Source organism: Dendrobates tinctorius, unplaced genomic scaffold (genome assembly GCF_039654945.1).
Source record: "Dendrobates tinctorius isolate UK_male_01 unplaced genomic scaffold, ASM3965494v1 ptg000157l, whole genome shotgun sequence".
Classification (NCBI taxonomy): domain Eukaryota; kingdom Metazoa; phylum Chordata; class Amphibia; order Anura; family Dendrobatidae; genus Dendrobates; species Dendrobates tinctorius.
Window position 1 is genome coordinate 1,912,405 of NW_027361824.1, and position 17,117 is coordinate 1,929,521.

At 46.0% G+C, this 17,117-nt stretch overlaps 1 pseudogene; it reads left to right on the forward strand.

Moving 5' to 3' along the window:
* The first annotated feature begins 239 nt into the window (after nucleotides 1-239).
* LOC141051426 (dynein axonemal assembly factor 10-like) overlaps nucleotides 240-17,117 on the forward strand; it is a 51,048-nt pseudogene continuing 34,170 nt past the window's right edge.

Genomic DNA, 17,117 nt, shown 5'->3' on the forward strand with positions numbered 1-17,117 from the left:
TTCCTCTGGGTGGAGCTGCCCTAAATACCAGAGGCCTCTTGGTGATTGGCTGGAGACATCATAGGCAGGTGCACACTGATTCCCCCCTATGCACACAACCAGGAAGTATGCAGAGAGCAGGCAAGAGGCATACATCATGGAGCTGGCAGTTGACAGAACTCACAGCATGGCCCGGAGTAGTGAGTAAGGCTGGTGGGGGATGGGAGGTCATGCAGTGATGCCGGCAGGGTTGTTACAGAATGGTTGTAGATGACGAGGAAAAAACTAATATATTAAACATCTCCGTGGTATTCACGGTGGAAAATGAAATGCTGAGAGACAAAGAAAACCGTATATTATGGGTCACCAATCTAACCCAAGAAGAGGTGCAAATCTGGCTAAATAAGATTACAATAGATAAATCTCTGGGTCCGGATGGCATACACCCACGAGTACTATGAGAACTAAGTAATGTAATAGACAAGCCATTATTTCTTATATTTAGGGACGCTATAGCGACGGGGTCTGTTCCACAGGACTGGCGCATAGCAAATGTGGTACCAATATTCAAAAAGGCTCTAAAAGTGACCTGGAAATTATAGGCCAGTAAGTCTAACCTCTATGGTTGGTGAGATATGTGAAGGGTTTCTGAGGGATGTTATTCTGGATTATCTCACTGAGAATAACTGTGTAACGCCATATCAGCATGGGTTTATGAGGAATCGCTCCTGTCACACCAATCTAATCAGCTTTTATGAAGAGGTAAGCTATAGACTGGACCAAGGTGAGTCATTGGATGTGGTAGATCTGGATTTTTCCAAAGCGTTTGATACCGTGCCACACAAGAGGTTGGTACACACAATGAGAATGCCGGGTCTGGGGGAAAATGTGTGTAAATGGGTAAGTAACTGGCTGAGTGATAGAAAGCAGAGGGGGGTTATAAATGGTATATTCTCTAACTGGGTTGCTTTGACCAGTAGTGACCGCAGGGGTCGGTGTTGGGACCTCTTCTCTTCAACATATTTATTAACCATCTGGTAGAAGGTTTAGGCTATGTGCCCACATTGCAGAAATGCTGCAGAATTTTCCGCAGCATTTCCACAACTCCCTGCCGCGGGTAAAACACATGCGGAATTCGAATGCGTTTTGTAAACGTTTTTAACTTGCAGAACGCTAGCGCATTCCAAGCGATTTGAAGCATCGCTTGGAAAGTGATTGACAGGTTGGTCACACTTGTAGCATAGTGCTTGACAAGTGTGACCAACTTTTTACTACTGATGCTGCCTATGCACCATCAATAGTAAAAGAGAGAATGTAAAAAACAAAAGAAAATAAAAAATAGGGATATTCTCACCCTCTGTCGGCCCCCTGGAGTTGTCCCGCCTCTCAGCCACGCTGCCAGCATCTTCCTTTCCCAGGGATGCCTTGTGACAATGACCTCTGATGACGTAGCATCACGCGAGACCGCTACGTCATCAGAGGTCATTTGCACAATGCATCCCTGGAAAAGGAAGATGCTGGCAGCGTGGCTAAGAGGTGGGACAACTCCAGGGGGTCGATAGAGGGTGAGAATATCCTTATTTTTATTTTTATTCTATTTTTCACAGGGATATGGTACCCAGGGCCTGGAGGACAGTCTCCTCTCCTCCGGTCGCTGTGTACCATCCGCACATTGAGCGCTCATTTTACGCACGGTGGACATAGCCACATGAAGTGAGCGTTTCAATGCAATCCTATGGCGGCAGAATCACCGCGATTCCACAGAAATAATGGACATGCTGCGGATTTTACCGCTATGCGATTCCGCAGCGGAAATATCCGCAGCATGGGTACAGCATCTCCGGAATCCCATAGGATTGCATGGGGATGCGTTTTAGGAGCTTTTCTTAAACGTTTCCGCTGCAGCGGAAATGCATAAAAACGCATGATAGGCACACAGCCATACACAGTAAAATATCGATATTTGCAGATGATACAAAACTATGTAAAGCCGTCAATACAAGAGAAGATAGTATTCTGCTACAGATGGATCTGGATAAGTTGGGAACTTGGGCCGAAAGGTGGCAGATGCGGTTTAACAATGATAAATGTAAGGTTATACACATGGGAAGAAGGAATCAATATCACCATTACACACTGAACGGGAAACCACTGGGTAAATCTGACATGGAGAAGGACTTGGGGATCCTAGTTACTGATAAACTTACCTGGAGCAGCCAGTGCCAGGCAGCAGCTGCCAAGGCAAACAGGATCATGGGATGCATTAAAAGAGGTCTGGATACACATGATGAGAGCATTATACTGCCTCTGTACAAATCCCTGGTTAGACCACACATGGAGGACTGTGTACAGTTTTGGGCACCGATGCTTAAGAAGGATATAATGGAACTAGAGCACGTACAAAGGAGGGTAACAAAATTAATAAAGGGGATGGGGGAACTACAATACCCGGAGAGATTAGCAAAATTAGGATTATTTAGTCTAGAAAAAAGACAACTAAGGGGCGACCTAATAACCATGTATAAGTATATAAGGGGACAATACAAATATCTCTCCGAGGATCTGTTTATACCAAGGAAGGTGACGGTCACAAGGGGGCATTCTCTGTGTATGGAGGAGAGAAGGTTTTTAAACCAACATAGAAGAGGATTCTTTACTGTTAGGGCAGTGAGAATCTGGAATTCCCTGCCTGAGGAGGTGGTGATGGCGAACTCAGTCGAAGGGTTCAACAGAGGCCTGGATGTCTTCCTGGAGCGTAACAATATTGTATCTTACAGTGATTAGGTTCTTTAGAAGGACGTAGATCTGGGGATTTATTCTGATGGAATATAGGCTGAACTGACAAATGTCTTTTTTCGGCCTTACTAATTATTTTACTCTGTTACTATGCAAACTCCAGGAGGGGAGTAATGTCACACACGTGATCAGACCCCGCCCACATTTACTGCAGTCGTAATGTGAGCTAGCTGTACACTAGGTTGTCATGGTAAATTTCATCAGCTGCTCCCCCTTGTGTTTAAAAGTGAAAATACCAAACCTTTTAAAATCATTTTTCAGATCTTACTTCATTAAAAACTAATAATATATATATTTTTTAAATTAAACAATAATACATTTTTGAATTGTTGAAACATTTTTTTATGGCACCTCCCTTTAAAATGTGTATACATTCTTTTTGTTTTGATTTCCTCTGTATATTGACCCCAGATACAGTGAAAATTCATTCTTCTGGCTGTATATCAGCAACTCCTGCTGAAGAAACGCTTCCTCCTCTAGACCAGTCGATATGGTGAGGGCGTGTTCTCCCTCTAGGATGTTGTTGCCTGCCTATGATTGGTCAGCATCATACAGGGAGAAGAAGGACACACCCCCAGTGAAAACTAACTAACTACACCAATTTGGACTTAAAAAAGTGAACTCATAACACAACAATACTTTAATTGCTAATGTCTCCGCATCGGAGAGGTAAAATCTGCCACTCCAGCAAAAAGTCTTAAAGAAGTCTGGAAAACATTAAAGGGAACCTGATAGCAGTTTGGGCTGATATAAGATACGGCCATCACCTTTCAGGGCTTATATACCGCATTCTATAATGCGGTATATAAGCCCCCAACCCGACCTGGAAGAACTGAAAAATAAGTTTTATTATGCTCACCTGCGGGGCGGTCCGGTCTCATGGGTGTTGCAGGTCTTGGTCCAGAGCCTCCCATCTTCTTTCAATGCCGCCCTCTTGCTTGCTTCTTGTGGATGACGCAACCCTGCATCATCCAAACAGGCACCCCAGAATCGCGCTCCTGTGCAGGCGTACTGATCTACCTTGTTGAGGGCAGATCAAAGTACTGCAGTGCGCTGGTGCCGGAGCTCTTTGACCTTTTCCGGCACCTGCACACTTCAGTACTTTGCCCGGTACTGTGGGCTTTGACGGAAACGAAGAGGGAGTGGGCCCTCTCTCTCCCTGTGTCGCCCCCGCCGTGGAGATTCAGAATCTTTTACTGTAAGCTTTTTTTATTATGTGAAACACCTGGTTTTTTATTAAGTCCTCTCTTTGGTAGAATTCCCATATTTCGTCAGTACCAATCCCGTTCATGTTATCCCTGTGAACGCCATCCTTTATTAAGGCCATAAACATATATTTCCGGGTAATATGGGATCTAGGATATGTAATGACTTTTGACATTGCCATGCTGCTCTTCAGAGGGAAAGTTACCCTTTTGTTTGGGGCCCCAATCTTCCAGATCCCTTAACTGTCGAATTGTCTCCAATGTATTGGTGATTGTTTTCCCAGTCTGATTTACCATTAGTGTCATCATGATATGTTTATTAAATGGAGGGGCATTTCTAATGATACGATTTCTAACAGACACACAACTTGCATATAATCATCATAGGTGTTTGCTGAAATAGCATTTTTCATGACCTCCTCCTTCAACCGGCCTACTTTACATCCCTCTTATCCCACAACCCCAAACAGCTGTTCAACACTTTTAACTCCCTCCTTTGCCCACCACTGCCCCCTCCGACTTCCCTAATCTCTGCGGAGAACTTTGCCATGCACTTCAGAAATAAGATAGACCAAAAAAGGCAAGTCTTTGTGATCCGACCACCACAACCCCTTTGTATACCAGACCAAAGCCCTAATCCCATAACTTCCCTCTCGAAAATCACTGAAGGGGAGCTTGCTCATCTCCTCTCCAAATCACACCTCACTAGTTGTGCACTTGATCCCATCCCACCTCTTCTCCAACCTCACCACCACACTTATCCCATCCCTAACCCATCTCTTAAAGCTATCACTAACTTCTGGTACCTTCTCCTCTGCTTTCAAACATGCCACAATCACATCTATCCTCAAAAAGCCAACTCTCGACCCAACCGCTATGTCCAGCTATCGCCCCATATCTTTGCTCCCATTTGCTTCCAAACTCCTTGAGCAGCACGTCCATGCTGAACTTTCCTCTCACTTTGCATCTAACTCACTCTTCAACAACCTACAATCTGGCTTCCATCACCACCACTCCACTGAGACAGCCCTGACCAAACTTACTACCGACTTACTTACAGCCAAAGGTAACAGACAATTCTCTATACTCCTCCTTCTAGATCTGTCCTCTGCCTTCGACATAGTTGACCACTGCCTCTACAATCCTGGATCTCCTCATACCTTGCCAACCGCACATTTAGCGTTTCCTACTCCCACACTACCTCCTCATCTCGCCCTCTCTCTGTTGGTGTCCCTCGAGGCTCTGTCCTAGGACCCCTTCTCTTCTCAATCTATACCCTTGGTCTTGGACAACTCAAAGTCCCATGGCTTCCAGTACCATCTATATGATGATGACACTCAGATCTACCTCTCTGGCCCAGATGTTACCTCTCTGATGTCCAGAATCCCAGAGCGTCTATCAGCCAAATCCTCCTTCTCCTCTCGCTTCTTCAGGCTCAATGTGTGCAAATCTGAATTATCTTTCCTCCATCTTGCATATCTTCCCTACCTGATTTATCTATCACAATAAATGACACCACCCTTTCCCCTGTCCTGGAAATCCGCTGCCTCGGAGTAACCCTTGATTCTGCCCTGTCCTTCAAACCACACATCCAAGCTCTCGCCACCTCCTGTTGCCTCCAGCTCAAAAATATATCCATAATCAGTCCTATCCTCCACCCTCACTTTACCAAAATGCTTATGCATACCCTAATCATCTCCCGCCTCGACTAGTGCTACATCCTCCTCTGTGGCCTACCTTTTAACACTCTTGAACCCCTCCAGTCCGTCCTTATCTCTGCTTCCTGACTAATCTCTCTCCTCGCTACACTCCTGCTTCCCGTCTTTGCAAATCCCTTCACTGGCTCCCAATTTCCTAGCGTATCTAGTTTAAACTACTAACACTGACCTACAAAGCCATCCATAACCTTTCTCCTCTATATATTTCCAAACTAATCTCCCAATATTTTCACCTCACGTAATCTCCAGTCCTCCCAAGACCTCCTTCTCTCCTCCACGCTTATTCAATCCTCACCCAATAGCCTCCCAAGATTTCTCCCGAATATCCCCCATCCTCTGGAATTCTGTGCCCCAACACGTCCGGTTATCCACCACATTTGGATCCTTCAGACGGAATCTGAAAACGCATCTCTTTAAAAAAGCTTACATCGTGTAATGACCATGCTGCCACCTCAACACCATCGGAGCTACTGCAACGACCTATTGTCTTCTTCCCCATAATCCTGAAAAATGTAAGTTTGCAAGGGCAGGGTCCTCTGCCCTCTGTACCATTCTGTCATTGTTAGTTTGTTTACTGTAAGTGATATTTGTATTTTGATGTAACCCCTTCTCATGTACAGCACCATGGAATCAATAGTGCTATATAAATAAATAATAGTAATAACAACATAAACCATGGTTTTTCATTCGGTGGCCAGTCTGCCTCAGATGGGTATTTATGCTGCAATGCCATAGCCACAACCTCAAGCATACTACACACCACATGTGGTGGCTGGATTATCAACGCAAGAAATGCCTCCTTCACTACAGGCTCATGATTGAGTATCCACAGCAATCCACCTGTACTCCATGGTCCCCCATCTCCCATAATCTGACTTCCCAAGCTACCAGGCGATCATTTGACTTTTGAGAAAAGCGATGATGAAGGTCATTAAGCTCCTTCTGACTGTAATCCTCTACCGCATTCTCATTCTGTTTACCTATAGCTGTCTCTACAATCCATCTCCGATATACAGTTAGGTCCATATATATTTGGCCAGAGACAACATTTTTCTAATTTTGGTTCTAGACATTACCACAATGAATTTTAAACAAAACAATTCAGATGCAGTTGAAGTTCAGACTTTCAGCTTTCATTTGAGGCTATCCACATTAAAATTGGATGAAGGGTTTAGGAGTTTCAGCTCCTTCACATGTGCCACCCTGTTTTTAAAGGGACCAAAAGTAATTGGACAGAGTAAATAATTGTAAATAAAATGTTGAAAACCCTTTGTTGGCAATGACTGCCTGAAGTCTTGAACTCATGGACATCACCAGACGCTGTGTTTCCTCCTTTTTGATGCTCTGCCAAGCCTTCACTGCGGTGGTTTTCAGTTGCTGTTTGTTTGTGGGTCTTTCTTTCTGAAGTTTAGTCTGTAACAAGTGAAATGCATGCTCAATTGGGCTGAGATCAGGTGACTGACTTGGCCATTCAAGAATATTCCACTTCTTTGCTTTAATAAACTCCTGGGTTGCTTTGGCTTTATGTTTGGGTTATTGTCCATCTGTAGTATGAAACGACGACCAATCAGTGTGGCTGCATTTGGCTGGATCTGAGCACACAGTATGGCTCTGAATACCTCAGAATTCATCCGGCTGCTTCTGTCCTGTGTCACATCATCAATAAACACTAGTGACCCAGTGCCACTGGCAGCCATGCATGCCCAAGCCATCACACTGCCTCCGCCGTGTTTTACAGATGATGTGGTATGCTTTGGATCATGAGCTGTACCACGCCTTCGCCATACTTTTCTCTTTCCATCATTCTGGTAGAGGTTGTCTTGGTTTCATCTGTCCAAAGAATGTTCTTCCAGAACTGTGCTGGCTTTTCTAGATGTTTTTTAGCAAAGTCCAGTCTAGCCTTTTGATTCTTGATGCTTATGAGTGGCTTGCACCGTGCAGTGAACCCTCTGTATTTACTTTCATGCAGTCTTCTCTTTATGGTAGGTTTGGATATTGATACGCCTCCTGGAGAGTGTTGGTCACTTGGTTGGCTGTTGTGAAGGGGTTTCTCTTCACCATGGAGACTATTCTACGATCATCCACCACTGTTGTCTTCCATGGGCGCCCAGGTCTTTTTGCATTGATGAGGTCACCAGTGCTTTCTTTCTTTCTCAGGATGTACCAAACTGTAGATTTTGCCACTCCTAATGTTGTAGCAATTTCTCGGTTGGGTTTTTTCTGTTTTTGCAGCTTAAGGATGGCTTGTTTCATCTGCATGGAGAGCTCCTTTGACCGCATGTTTCCTTCACAGCAAAACCTTCCAAATACAAGCACCACACCTCAAATCAACTCCAAGCCTTTTATCTGCTTAATTGAGAATGACATAACGAAGGGATTGCCCACACCTGTCCATGAAATAGCCTTGGGGTCAATTGTCCAATTACTTTTGGTCCCTTTAAAAACAGGGTGGCACATGTTGTGAAGGGTTAAAACTAAAGTCAAAGCTGAAGTTTCATTTGGTCCATTCTCTGAAGGTTTCATTTCTCCATTTTTGTTGCTGTAAGATAAATTTTTGTAATTGGGATGTGCTGTCATGAAACCAGACTGTTCCCATCAGGTGCAAGATAAGGGAACCGGGGGTGTAAAACTCTGAAGAATATGCCATTATATTGCTTTCTATGCTATTTGGATATGGACATATATGTAGTTTCCGGTTTTCTTGCAATATTATTGGTTTATAAAGTGAAATGATGCTATTGGTAGTTGATAACTTTGCATAATTAAGCAAAATATTATAAAAGAAGTGACAACAATAAACGGTTACCGATCTCTTTGGATCATCCCATACAGAGACACGTCTCCGTTTGGTCATTTGAGTTGCTAGCAACACTCTGTGGAATAATTTGGACATCACTGGCTCAACCGTGAAGGGTTAATTTAACTCTCTCCCTATCAGCTGGCCGCCCAACGTGGGGCCCCCAAATAGGGACGCCTCTGCCCCTGGAGGACAACATGACAAAGGACCCTCGGAGCAGACACAGGTGCTGGAAAATTGGGACTGATCATCCCCCACGACAACCACGGTAAGTTGGCAGTTATACTGTTCAGACTGACCGTTGGTGTGGTTTTCTTGTGCTTGTTGCTGCAAAGAGGATCTGAGGTTTGTCCCCGTGGTGGGGTGATTCATGGGTGGAATCATATAGTGGTGTAGTCCCGTTGGGGGCCCAGTGCTCGAACTGTACCTCATAAGGGACCGACATCCCGGATTGACCAGTGATTGTGACTCTCTTTGCAGTCAAAATATCCTGAAGTCCTGATCATTGTTAGATTGGGCGTGGTGAGTGATCGAAGACTGGGTAGGATACGTAACTCAGGTATATATAGATAGATATATATAACCAGAGGTGTCCGGAGGGATAGTCTGAGACGCCTTCCTCCTTTCACTAAGTACTGCGTTGAATTTTGGGTTTCCCAGAGGGGTTTGACCCTGTGGAACAGACTGTACGGCCGCTCCAGATCTGTGCACAACTGAAGTCAGGATATTTAGCTCTAAAGGAGAGAATTATGTTTCTGTGGAAGAAAAAGAAAAGTTTGGAATTGTGTGAAGGATCAGATACTGTTAGTCTTGTGATTCAAAGACGAGGAAAGAAATCTGTCAGGAATGCAGGAAAAATATTTTCGATTCTGGGATTTCCTAAGGGCGGGAGGCTACAGCCTACGCTATGGGACGAAGGAGTTAAAAAGAATAAAGGGAGGTTGACTGATGATTAGTGTTGAGCGATACCAGCCGATACTGAAAAATATCGTATCGGAATGGATCGGCCGATCTAAAAAAAGTATCGGGTATCGCCGATTCCGATACCGGAAGTCCCATTCAAGTCTATGGAACTTCCGGTATCGGAATAAGAAAAACCCTTTTCTGTCCTTGTACAGCCTCTCGGGGGTGTGTACGGACCTTCCGGGGGTCTGTGCCGGCCTGCCGGGGGTCTGTGCCGACTGCCCGGGGGTCTGTGCCGACTGCCCAGGGGTCTGTGCCGACTGCCCGGGGGTCTGTGCGGACTGCTGGGTGTCTGAACCGGCCTGCCGGGGGGCTGTGCCGGATGCCGGGGGTCTGTGCCGACTGCCCGGGGGTCTGTGCGGACTGCCAGGGGTCTGTACCGGCCTGCCGGGGGGCTGTGCCGACTGTCTGGGGGTCTGTGCAGGCTGCGGGGGTCTGTGCAGGCATCATCCGATGGGACTACAAACATATGGCCAGGTAGATATGACCCTATCAATATTCCTAGGTCCCAACAATTGCTTACTGAGGCTGTCCAGAACGCAATCCTGTATGCCTCCTCTGTCCCCTCCAGTACGATGTCTCAACGTACAGTGACTATAACATTAATCTCTGCCGGTATTTTTCAATATCCCAGGAAGGATGCTGCCATGGTAATAGTATCAGCAATAGAGCGGTGTATACAGGGAAACCGCATAAAATTGGAGGAGGTCCGATTTGTCCTCGACAGCCGCCTAACGGCCCATCAGTCAATACAATCTCTAACTGTAACAGAGCCTTCTGCCTCGCTCCCACAGCAGATGCCTCTTGTGCCCGTACTATTGCCACCTCCTCCCCCAGAGTTGTCAGTAATATCCGAATTTGAAGAAGATAATGTGGAAACCATTCCTGACAGGCCAAAGTATACTCCCTTCACCCCATCACAAATAGACACTCTTTGCAATCAATTACCCGATCCAGAGACTTCCCCCATGGCTTCCTACAGGCAAATGGCAGCAAATCGAGAGATTTATTCCACTCCCTGAAGAGATCTATTCCACATACTTCGAGTAAAAGTTGGGGAGGGGTATTTTCCAATTATTGAGGGTGGCATAATGTATAATGTGAATCTGGATGGGGAAACCTATGAGAGTGGTGTTGATTTCTGCAATGCTTTGAAGGTTTGGGCACAAGATAGACTAGCGGACCAAGCTACCTCTCTCACAGATGTCACACAGGACAAGGGGGAGACTGCCGAGAAGTTCTATGGGCGTCTTATGGTAGTATTTAGAGATCTGGGATTCTCACTGTATAATAAAGCCCATACACATCTTTTTGTGGCAGCTTTGATGTCCGGCCTTAAACCCGAATTGCAAGAGGCAATAATGTCAGTTAGACCTGATGTTGAGCATTCCACTCCAGATGATGCATCGAAAGTAATAAAAAGTTTTCAGAAGAATTTATCCTGTTCTGCAGCGGCAGGGAAACAGAAAAATAAGCCGGCAGCTGCAGCAGCTCCAGTTCCTCCAATAACAGCAGCCCCCACCAGCGCGCCCAGCGCGGCTGCGAGTACACAGCTGGTTCCTTATCACTGGAGCACACAGCAAACTCTGGCCCCCCCCTCAGACTTCAGCTCCCTACTCCAATATCTATCCTAATCCTATGAATAGGAACCTTCCTCCCCTGATCCGCCGTGCCAATTCTCGTCTCCAATGCTGGCGCTGTGGCCGACTCGGTCACTTTCAGAGAGACTGTCACACTCCCGCTGATAGATGCTACCCTCAAGTTCTCTCTTCCAATCGTAATCTAAATACTGGGAACCCTAGAGGATACCAAGGTTACGGACAGCCCCAAAATCCTGATAATTGTCCATACTGAAGGGGTGGCCAACCAGGATCTGCCATCACAATGTCCCCCACCAAACCTGGGCTGGTACAAGATCTACGGGCAGTTAATGCAGCCACTATTCTGGAAACTCCATTGGTGCCTAATCCACATACTCTTTTGTCCCAAATATCCCAGGATGCTGCTTGGTTTACAGTCATCGACCTTACCAATGCCTTCTTTAGCATTTCGTTACACCCAGATTGCCAGTTTCTGTTTACATTCACTTTTCAGGGACGACAGTTAACATGGACGGTTATGCCACAAGGGGCCCAAAACAGTCCCAACCAGTTTGCAAAAAACATGAGCGAGTGTCTCTTGCCCTGGCAGTTAGATCACCCCCAGGTCACACTGCTTCAGTATGTGGATGATCTTTTGTTGTGTGCACGAACGGAGCAGGAAGCCATTGTTGCCACTGTTAGCCGCTTCAAGCATCTGGCAGCACTGAACTGTCGGGTTTCGGCCTCGAAACTTCAGTTCTGCCTTGGTCAAGTGATATTCTTGGGTCACTGTCTTCTTCAGGGTGTCAGACACCTCACAGAAGAAAGAAAAATAGCTGTCAGCTCCCTTCCTTTCCCAAAAGATGAAACTGAACTCCAGCGTTTTCTTGGACTGTGCACTTATTGTCGTCAGTGGATACCGGATGCATCCCGCATAATGCAACCCCTTTACAACGCCTTGAAAGACGGCATAATGAGCTACAAGGAAAGATCACCGGTTTGCATGGAAAGCCTTCATCATGCCTTCTCTGAGTTGAAGCGGCTTATTGCTTCCGCCCCTGCTTTGGGTATCCTGGACTATACTCGACCGATCCATTTGTATGTGTCTGAGAATGAAGGACACGCAGCAGGGGTGCTTACACAATCACATGGCAATAGGCAACGACCAGTGGACTATTATTCGGCCTGCCTCGACCCAGTGGCCCGAGCATCACCAAGTTGCATGAGGGCAGTTCACGCCACTCACACGTTGCTTGACAAGACTGCAGACATAATTCTTGGACGTGAAACGCACATTTGTGCCCCGCATGACATTGCAGCAATACTTAGCCTTCAGCAACCAAGACATTTGACAGTGCAACGACACTTACGGCTGCAGTGTTCACTCCTTTTGCCTGATTATGCCAAGTTGCATCGCTGTACTACAATCAACCCCGCTACTTTACTGCCGGTCCCCAAGAAAGATGGCAGTGATGAGGATTATCTCCAACATGATTGTTCCCAACTTCTGACTGAAGAAACAGCTACTCCACCAAATGTCAGTGAGAATCCACTTCCAAATCCCGATCTGGTGTTATACACGGATGGTTCAAGATATGCTGACGAGTTTGGTAGATTCCACACGGGATACGCAGTTACCACAGAGGACACTGTAGTGCACGCAGCTGCACTCCCGCCTTCACAGTCAGCACAAGAAGCAGAACTCCAGGCTCTGTCTACTCCATGTACTTTGGCCAAGAACAGACGGGCTAATATATACAAGGACTCCCGGTATGCATTTGGTATTGCTCACGATTTTGGGGCTCTATGGGCCAATCGAGGGTTTATTACTACTGCCGGAACCCCAGTGAAAAATGCTGAAGCTGTTAAAACCCTCATGGACTCGATCAAATTACCTACTCAGGTGGCTATTATCAAAGTTAAGGCGCACGGTCCTAGGAACAGTCCACAGACTGTTGGCAACACATTTGCAGATATGCAAGCAAAAGCCGCCGCTCTCTTACCCGTTGAACCAACCATACCAACTATGGTGACCACACGCTCTCAGCATAAACAGTTACAAGAAGCACTGACCCTACAAGAACCTGATGATCTACAACAGACTGAAGTTTTCTGTCGGACCCCGCGAGACCGCTTAATGACGATGCAGAGAATGTCTCCAAAGGAAGAGGTGAAGCAATGGAAGACTGATGAGGCATGAATGGATAATAATCTCTGGAAAAAGGACCAACTTGTGTGTCTCCCTAAGCGGATGTACCCTGCTATTGCCACATGGGCACATGGACCTACACATCGAGGAAAGAATCAGGCCCTCGCACTGGTGCAAAAATTTTACTGGGCCCCGGGAATTTCCACAGTTTTGACAGCGCTCAACCGTGCCTGTAATATCTGTCAGACCTGTAATCCCAGTCAACTTCAACGTGTACACCCGAAGCATCTTGCTAAGCCCGACTATCCTTTCCAAAGGCTCCAGGTGGACCATATCACGTTACCTAAGTCTGGAAGGTATGAATACTGTTTGGTTGTCGTTGACATGTTCTCCAGTTGGCCGGAAGCATTCCCTGTTACCAACATGACTGCAAAAACCACAGTGAAGAAACTGGTGATGGAAGTTATATGCAGATATGGGGTTCCAGAAGTTGTTGAAAGTGATCAAGGCCCGGCCTTTTCTTCTCATGTGTACCAAGAAGTTCTGACAATGCTTGTATCCACTGTAGCCCTCCATACTCCGTACTACCCACAATCCAGTGGGAAAGTTGAGAGGCTGAACGGCACACTGAAGGGACAATTGACCAAAATGATGCAGGAGACTACGGCTCCATGGCCAGAGCTCCTACCCATTGTACTATACCACATTCGTACTACCCCTATTACAAAACATGGCCTGTCCCCATATGAGATATTGCTTGGTACTAGGCCCCCAGTTGCAAATTTCCAGCCTCAGCAGTTATCAGAAGACCGTGTTGTTCAATATGTTATTCAGCTTAGTAAAAATCTTGCTAACACCCATGCTCTAGTTTCTTCTTCTCTTCCAGATTCAACAGAAACCGACACCTGTCATAACCTGAAGCCTGGTGATTTGGTAGTCGTGAAAAGGCATGCTAGGAAGCACGGACTAGAACCCTTGCATGACGGTCCCTATCAAGTCCTCCTCATCACCCCTACATCAGTGAAACTAGAAGGAAGACCGACTTGGATTCACGCATCGCACTGCAAGCTGGTTAAATAAGCCAATAGCAAATAAGGGGGCATAATGTTTTGGTCTTTCACATTTTCCATATTTTTATTATTGGTAACTGCATGGGACAGCCTAAATTCCCCAATGTCCTTGAATAATAAATTTATACAACATCATGAAAAATTACTGAGAGATTTGTTGGACAATTCCCAGTCTCTGGCAGACTTTTGGATCTGCACGTATTCACCAGTGTCAGCCACAAGCATCCCCTTTTTGGCTATCCCTGTTCCACCTGAGGAGTTATTTGCTTGGACTGACTGTTCTGACACACTCGCTAATAATGCCACAGATAATGCTAAGTTATGGAATTTAACTGTTGGTATACCTATTGTGGGATGGGTAGGATACCCCTGGTGGCAAGGTAACCTTTCAGGAAGCAATACCCAACTTCAATATTTGGCCTATAAAGGAGGGGCTTGGGTCTCTAAGAATAAGACTAGTCTAACCAATCTGGGGCAAATTCCAACGTATGGTTTACAAGTCAGTTTCAATGTAACTTCACACTCTACTGATGCCTTCAAACCAATTTTAATGTAAAATGTCTATAAAGTATGATGTTTCTAGAACCTTCTAGAAATCTCCCACTTCACTCTGATGAGAAATTCAGCCTGTCAGCTCCTACAGCTTCCCTCCTTCCCCCTCCTTAACAGCCTGTGTCCGCACTGGTAATAGGGCACTTCCCCTATAGCATTTGGCCCATCTCCACAGAAAGGAATGTTAATTAGTTAAGCTAAAGGAAGTCCTTTGTTTTCTGGGACATGCGTCTGAAATAAAACTATGAGAGATATTAAAATAGGCTAGCATGGGCTCCGATCGCGACAGAAAAGCGAAACGGACATTTCTGTGATCTGCGTGGACCCGGCTTCCCTACGGTGGCTCTTGCAAAGTTCTATCACCGCCAGAACCTGAGCTATGGATTGCTCCCAAACGGAGTGTCCTAAGTATGGCATGTCTGATGTTGCTTTATTACATTCGATGAACTACAACCTATGAGTCCCTCAGTGTGTTGATACGAGCTTCCCTCGTTGAGATATGGTTATCATAAGTTTTCTAGTTAATTGGCAACTTGGAAAAAGGGGGGGATGAACTTCTGCAGACTGCCCCTTTTGTGATGTCACAGACCCTGGGCTATAAGGCACCCCTCCCTTACAATGAGTCAGTTGGAGCTACAGCATCTGTGCTGACCAGAACCCAGATGAGTGGAGACGTGTGGCTCCGCCTTCTCTCCCCAGCCACATGGTCTGTCTGATACCGACTAAGCACATGTGAGTGTTACTTTCTGTCTTTTTAATCCCCTTTATGTTATATTTGTATTGTACATATTTGATGTCTCAATTTTATAGCAACTTTTATCTATGTAATCACTGCCCGCATTCTTTTGGGAATAAATGATAAAATCTATTAGCTCTGTCTCCATGCTCTAGGAAACGAACTATGCGCCTTTTTTAGATAATTACGCTACTGTTCGGGTTGGCTTTGAACCCCTCCATTAAGTCTATAACTTAAGTGGAGAAACCAGGAGCTGGTGGCAGCGTGGTGTGCGCTGCTTGCGAGGCTAGCTGACAGTACAGAAGGGTCTTATATTGCTGAATGAGGGGCTGCAGCCACAGCATTGATAATTCCCTTACTGCAGTAGTCTAGTTGCCCGTGCACAACAAGCAGCCCGTCCGGCGACTAATTATCCTAGGTGCAGTTCCCTGACTGACCTGAGGGTAAGGGGGGTGCCGGAGAGCTGCGAGTTCCGAAGTGGAACTGAGAAAGTGGGATATACATAAATCCCCGCAGTTCTTGGAAGGTTGTTAGCAGTGGTGGGGCATCCAAAATACCCCCCTGCGGTAAATTGTTAGAGCAAGATTAGCTTGCTGTATTTTTGTCACGTGGTGACGGTGGTGGGATAACTAAGATAAGCCCCCACTGTGCTTGTGATAGCCGTGTGCTGGCAGTGTGTCGCGTCCCTCCGTCCGCTGACAAACCCATGTTGGTGGTGGGATCGTGACCTATTGGTGGCACAGGGTCCGCTGTCCGTCACAATTGGGCGGCAGCGGTCCGCCCGTTTGTCACATATTGGTGGCAGCGGTGGGATCGTGGAGTATTGGTGGCACCGGCCGTGCAGTCTCATCACATATTGGTGGCAGAGCGGTGGGATAAACCAAGAGCATTAGTGATTTGGTTTGAGCAATCATTCCTCTCACTAAAGACCTGCACGGTTCCTGCGGGAATCCTGCATCATAGGTTTTGGAGAACAGACTCAGTGGTTACTAGTCCTGAGACATTTGTGTGTACGTGCGAGTATTCCCTTCCTTCTCTCTGTTTTTCCTTTCTATCTTTTATTTGGCAACCATGGTTACAATGGGAGCAGAGTGGTATAAGCAGCATAACAAGGTATCTCTTATTACCCTGTTATGAATGAGTCACCGAAGGAGGAAAAAACAAAAATACAAGCTAAGTCCAGAAAACCGGAGAGGTTGGTAGCTATCGGATTGCAGACACCTGATCCTATCCACAACAACTAACAGTAGCCGTGGGGGGTTCCTACGATGCCCTAGACCCCTCAATCACAGCCGGATAACTAAATAGGCCTAAAGAAAGAAAGGGGAAATCTAAACTGCCCCAGAGCAGACCCCAAAGCAATAGGCAGCCCCCAACATATAATGACAGTGAAGCAAGATGAAAACACTAACACAGATAGAAAGATAGGTTGAGCAAACGATGGGGCCCAAGCTAACTAAAAAGGACAGGATAGAAAAGCTGCTGTCTGCAATCCGCAAAAAACCCTACCAAAAAATGTCCCAACCGTCTGATAGGAAAAACAGGCCCTAAAGTCGCTAGGACTTCAAAATG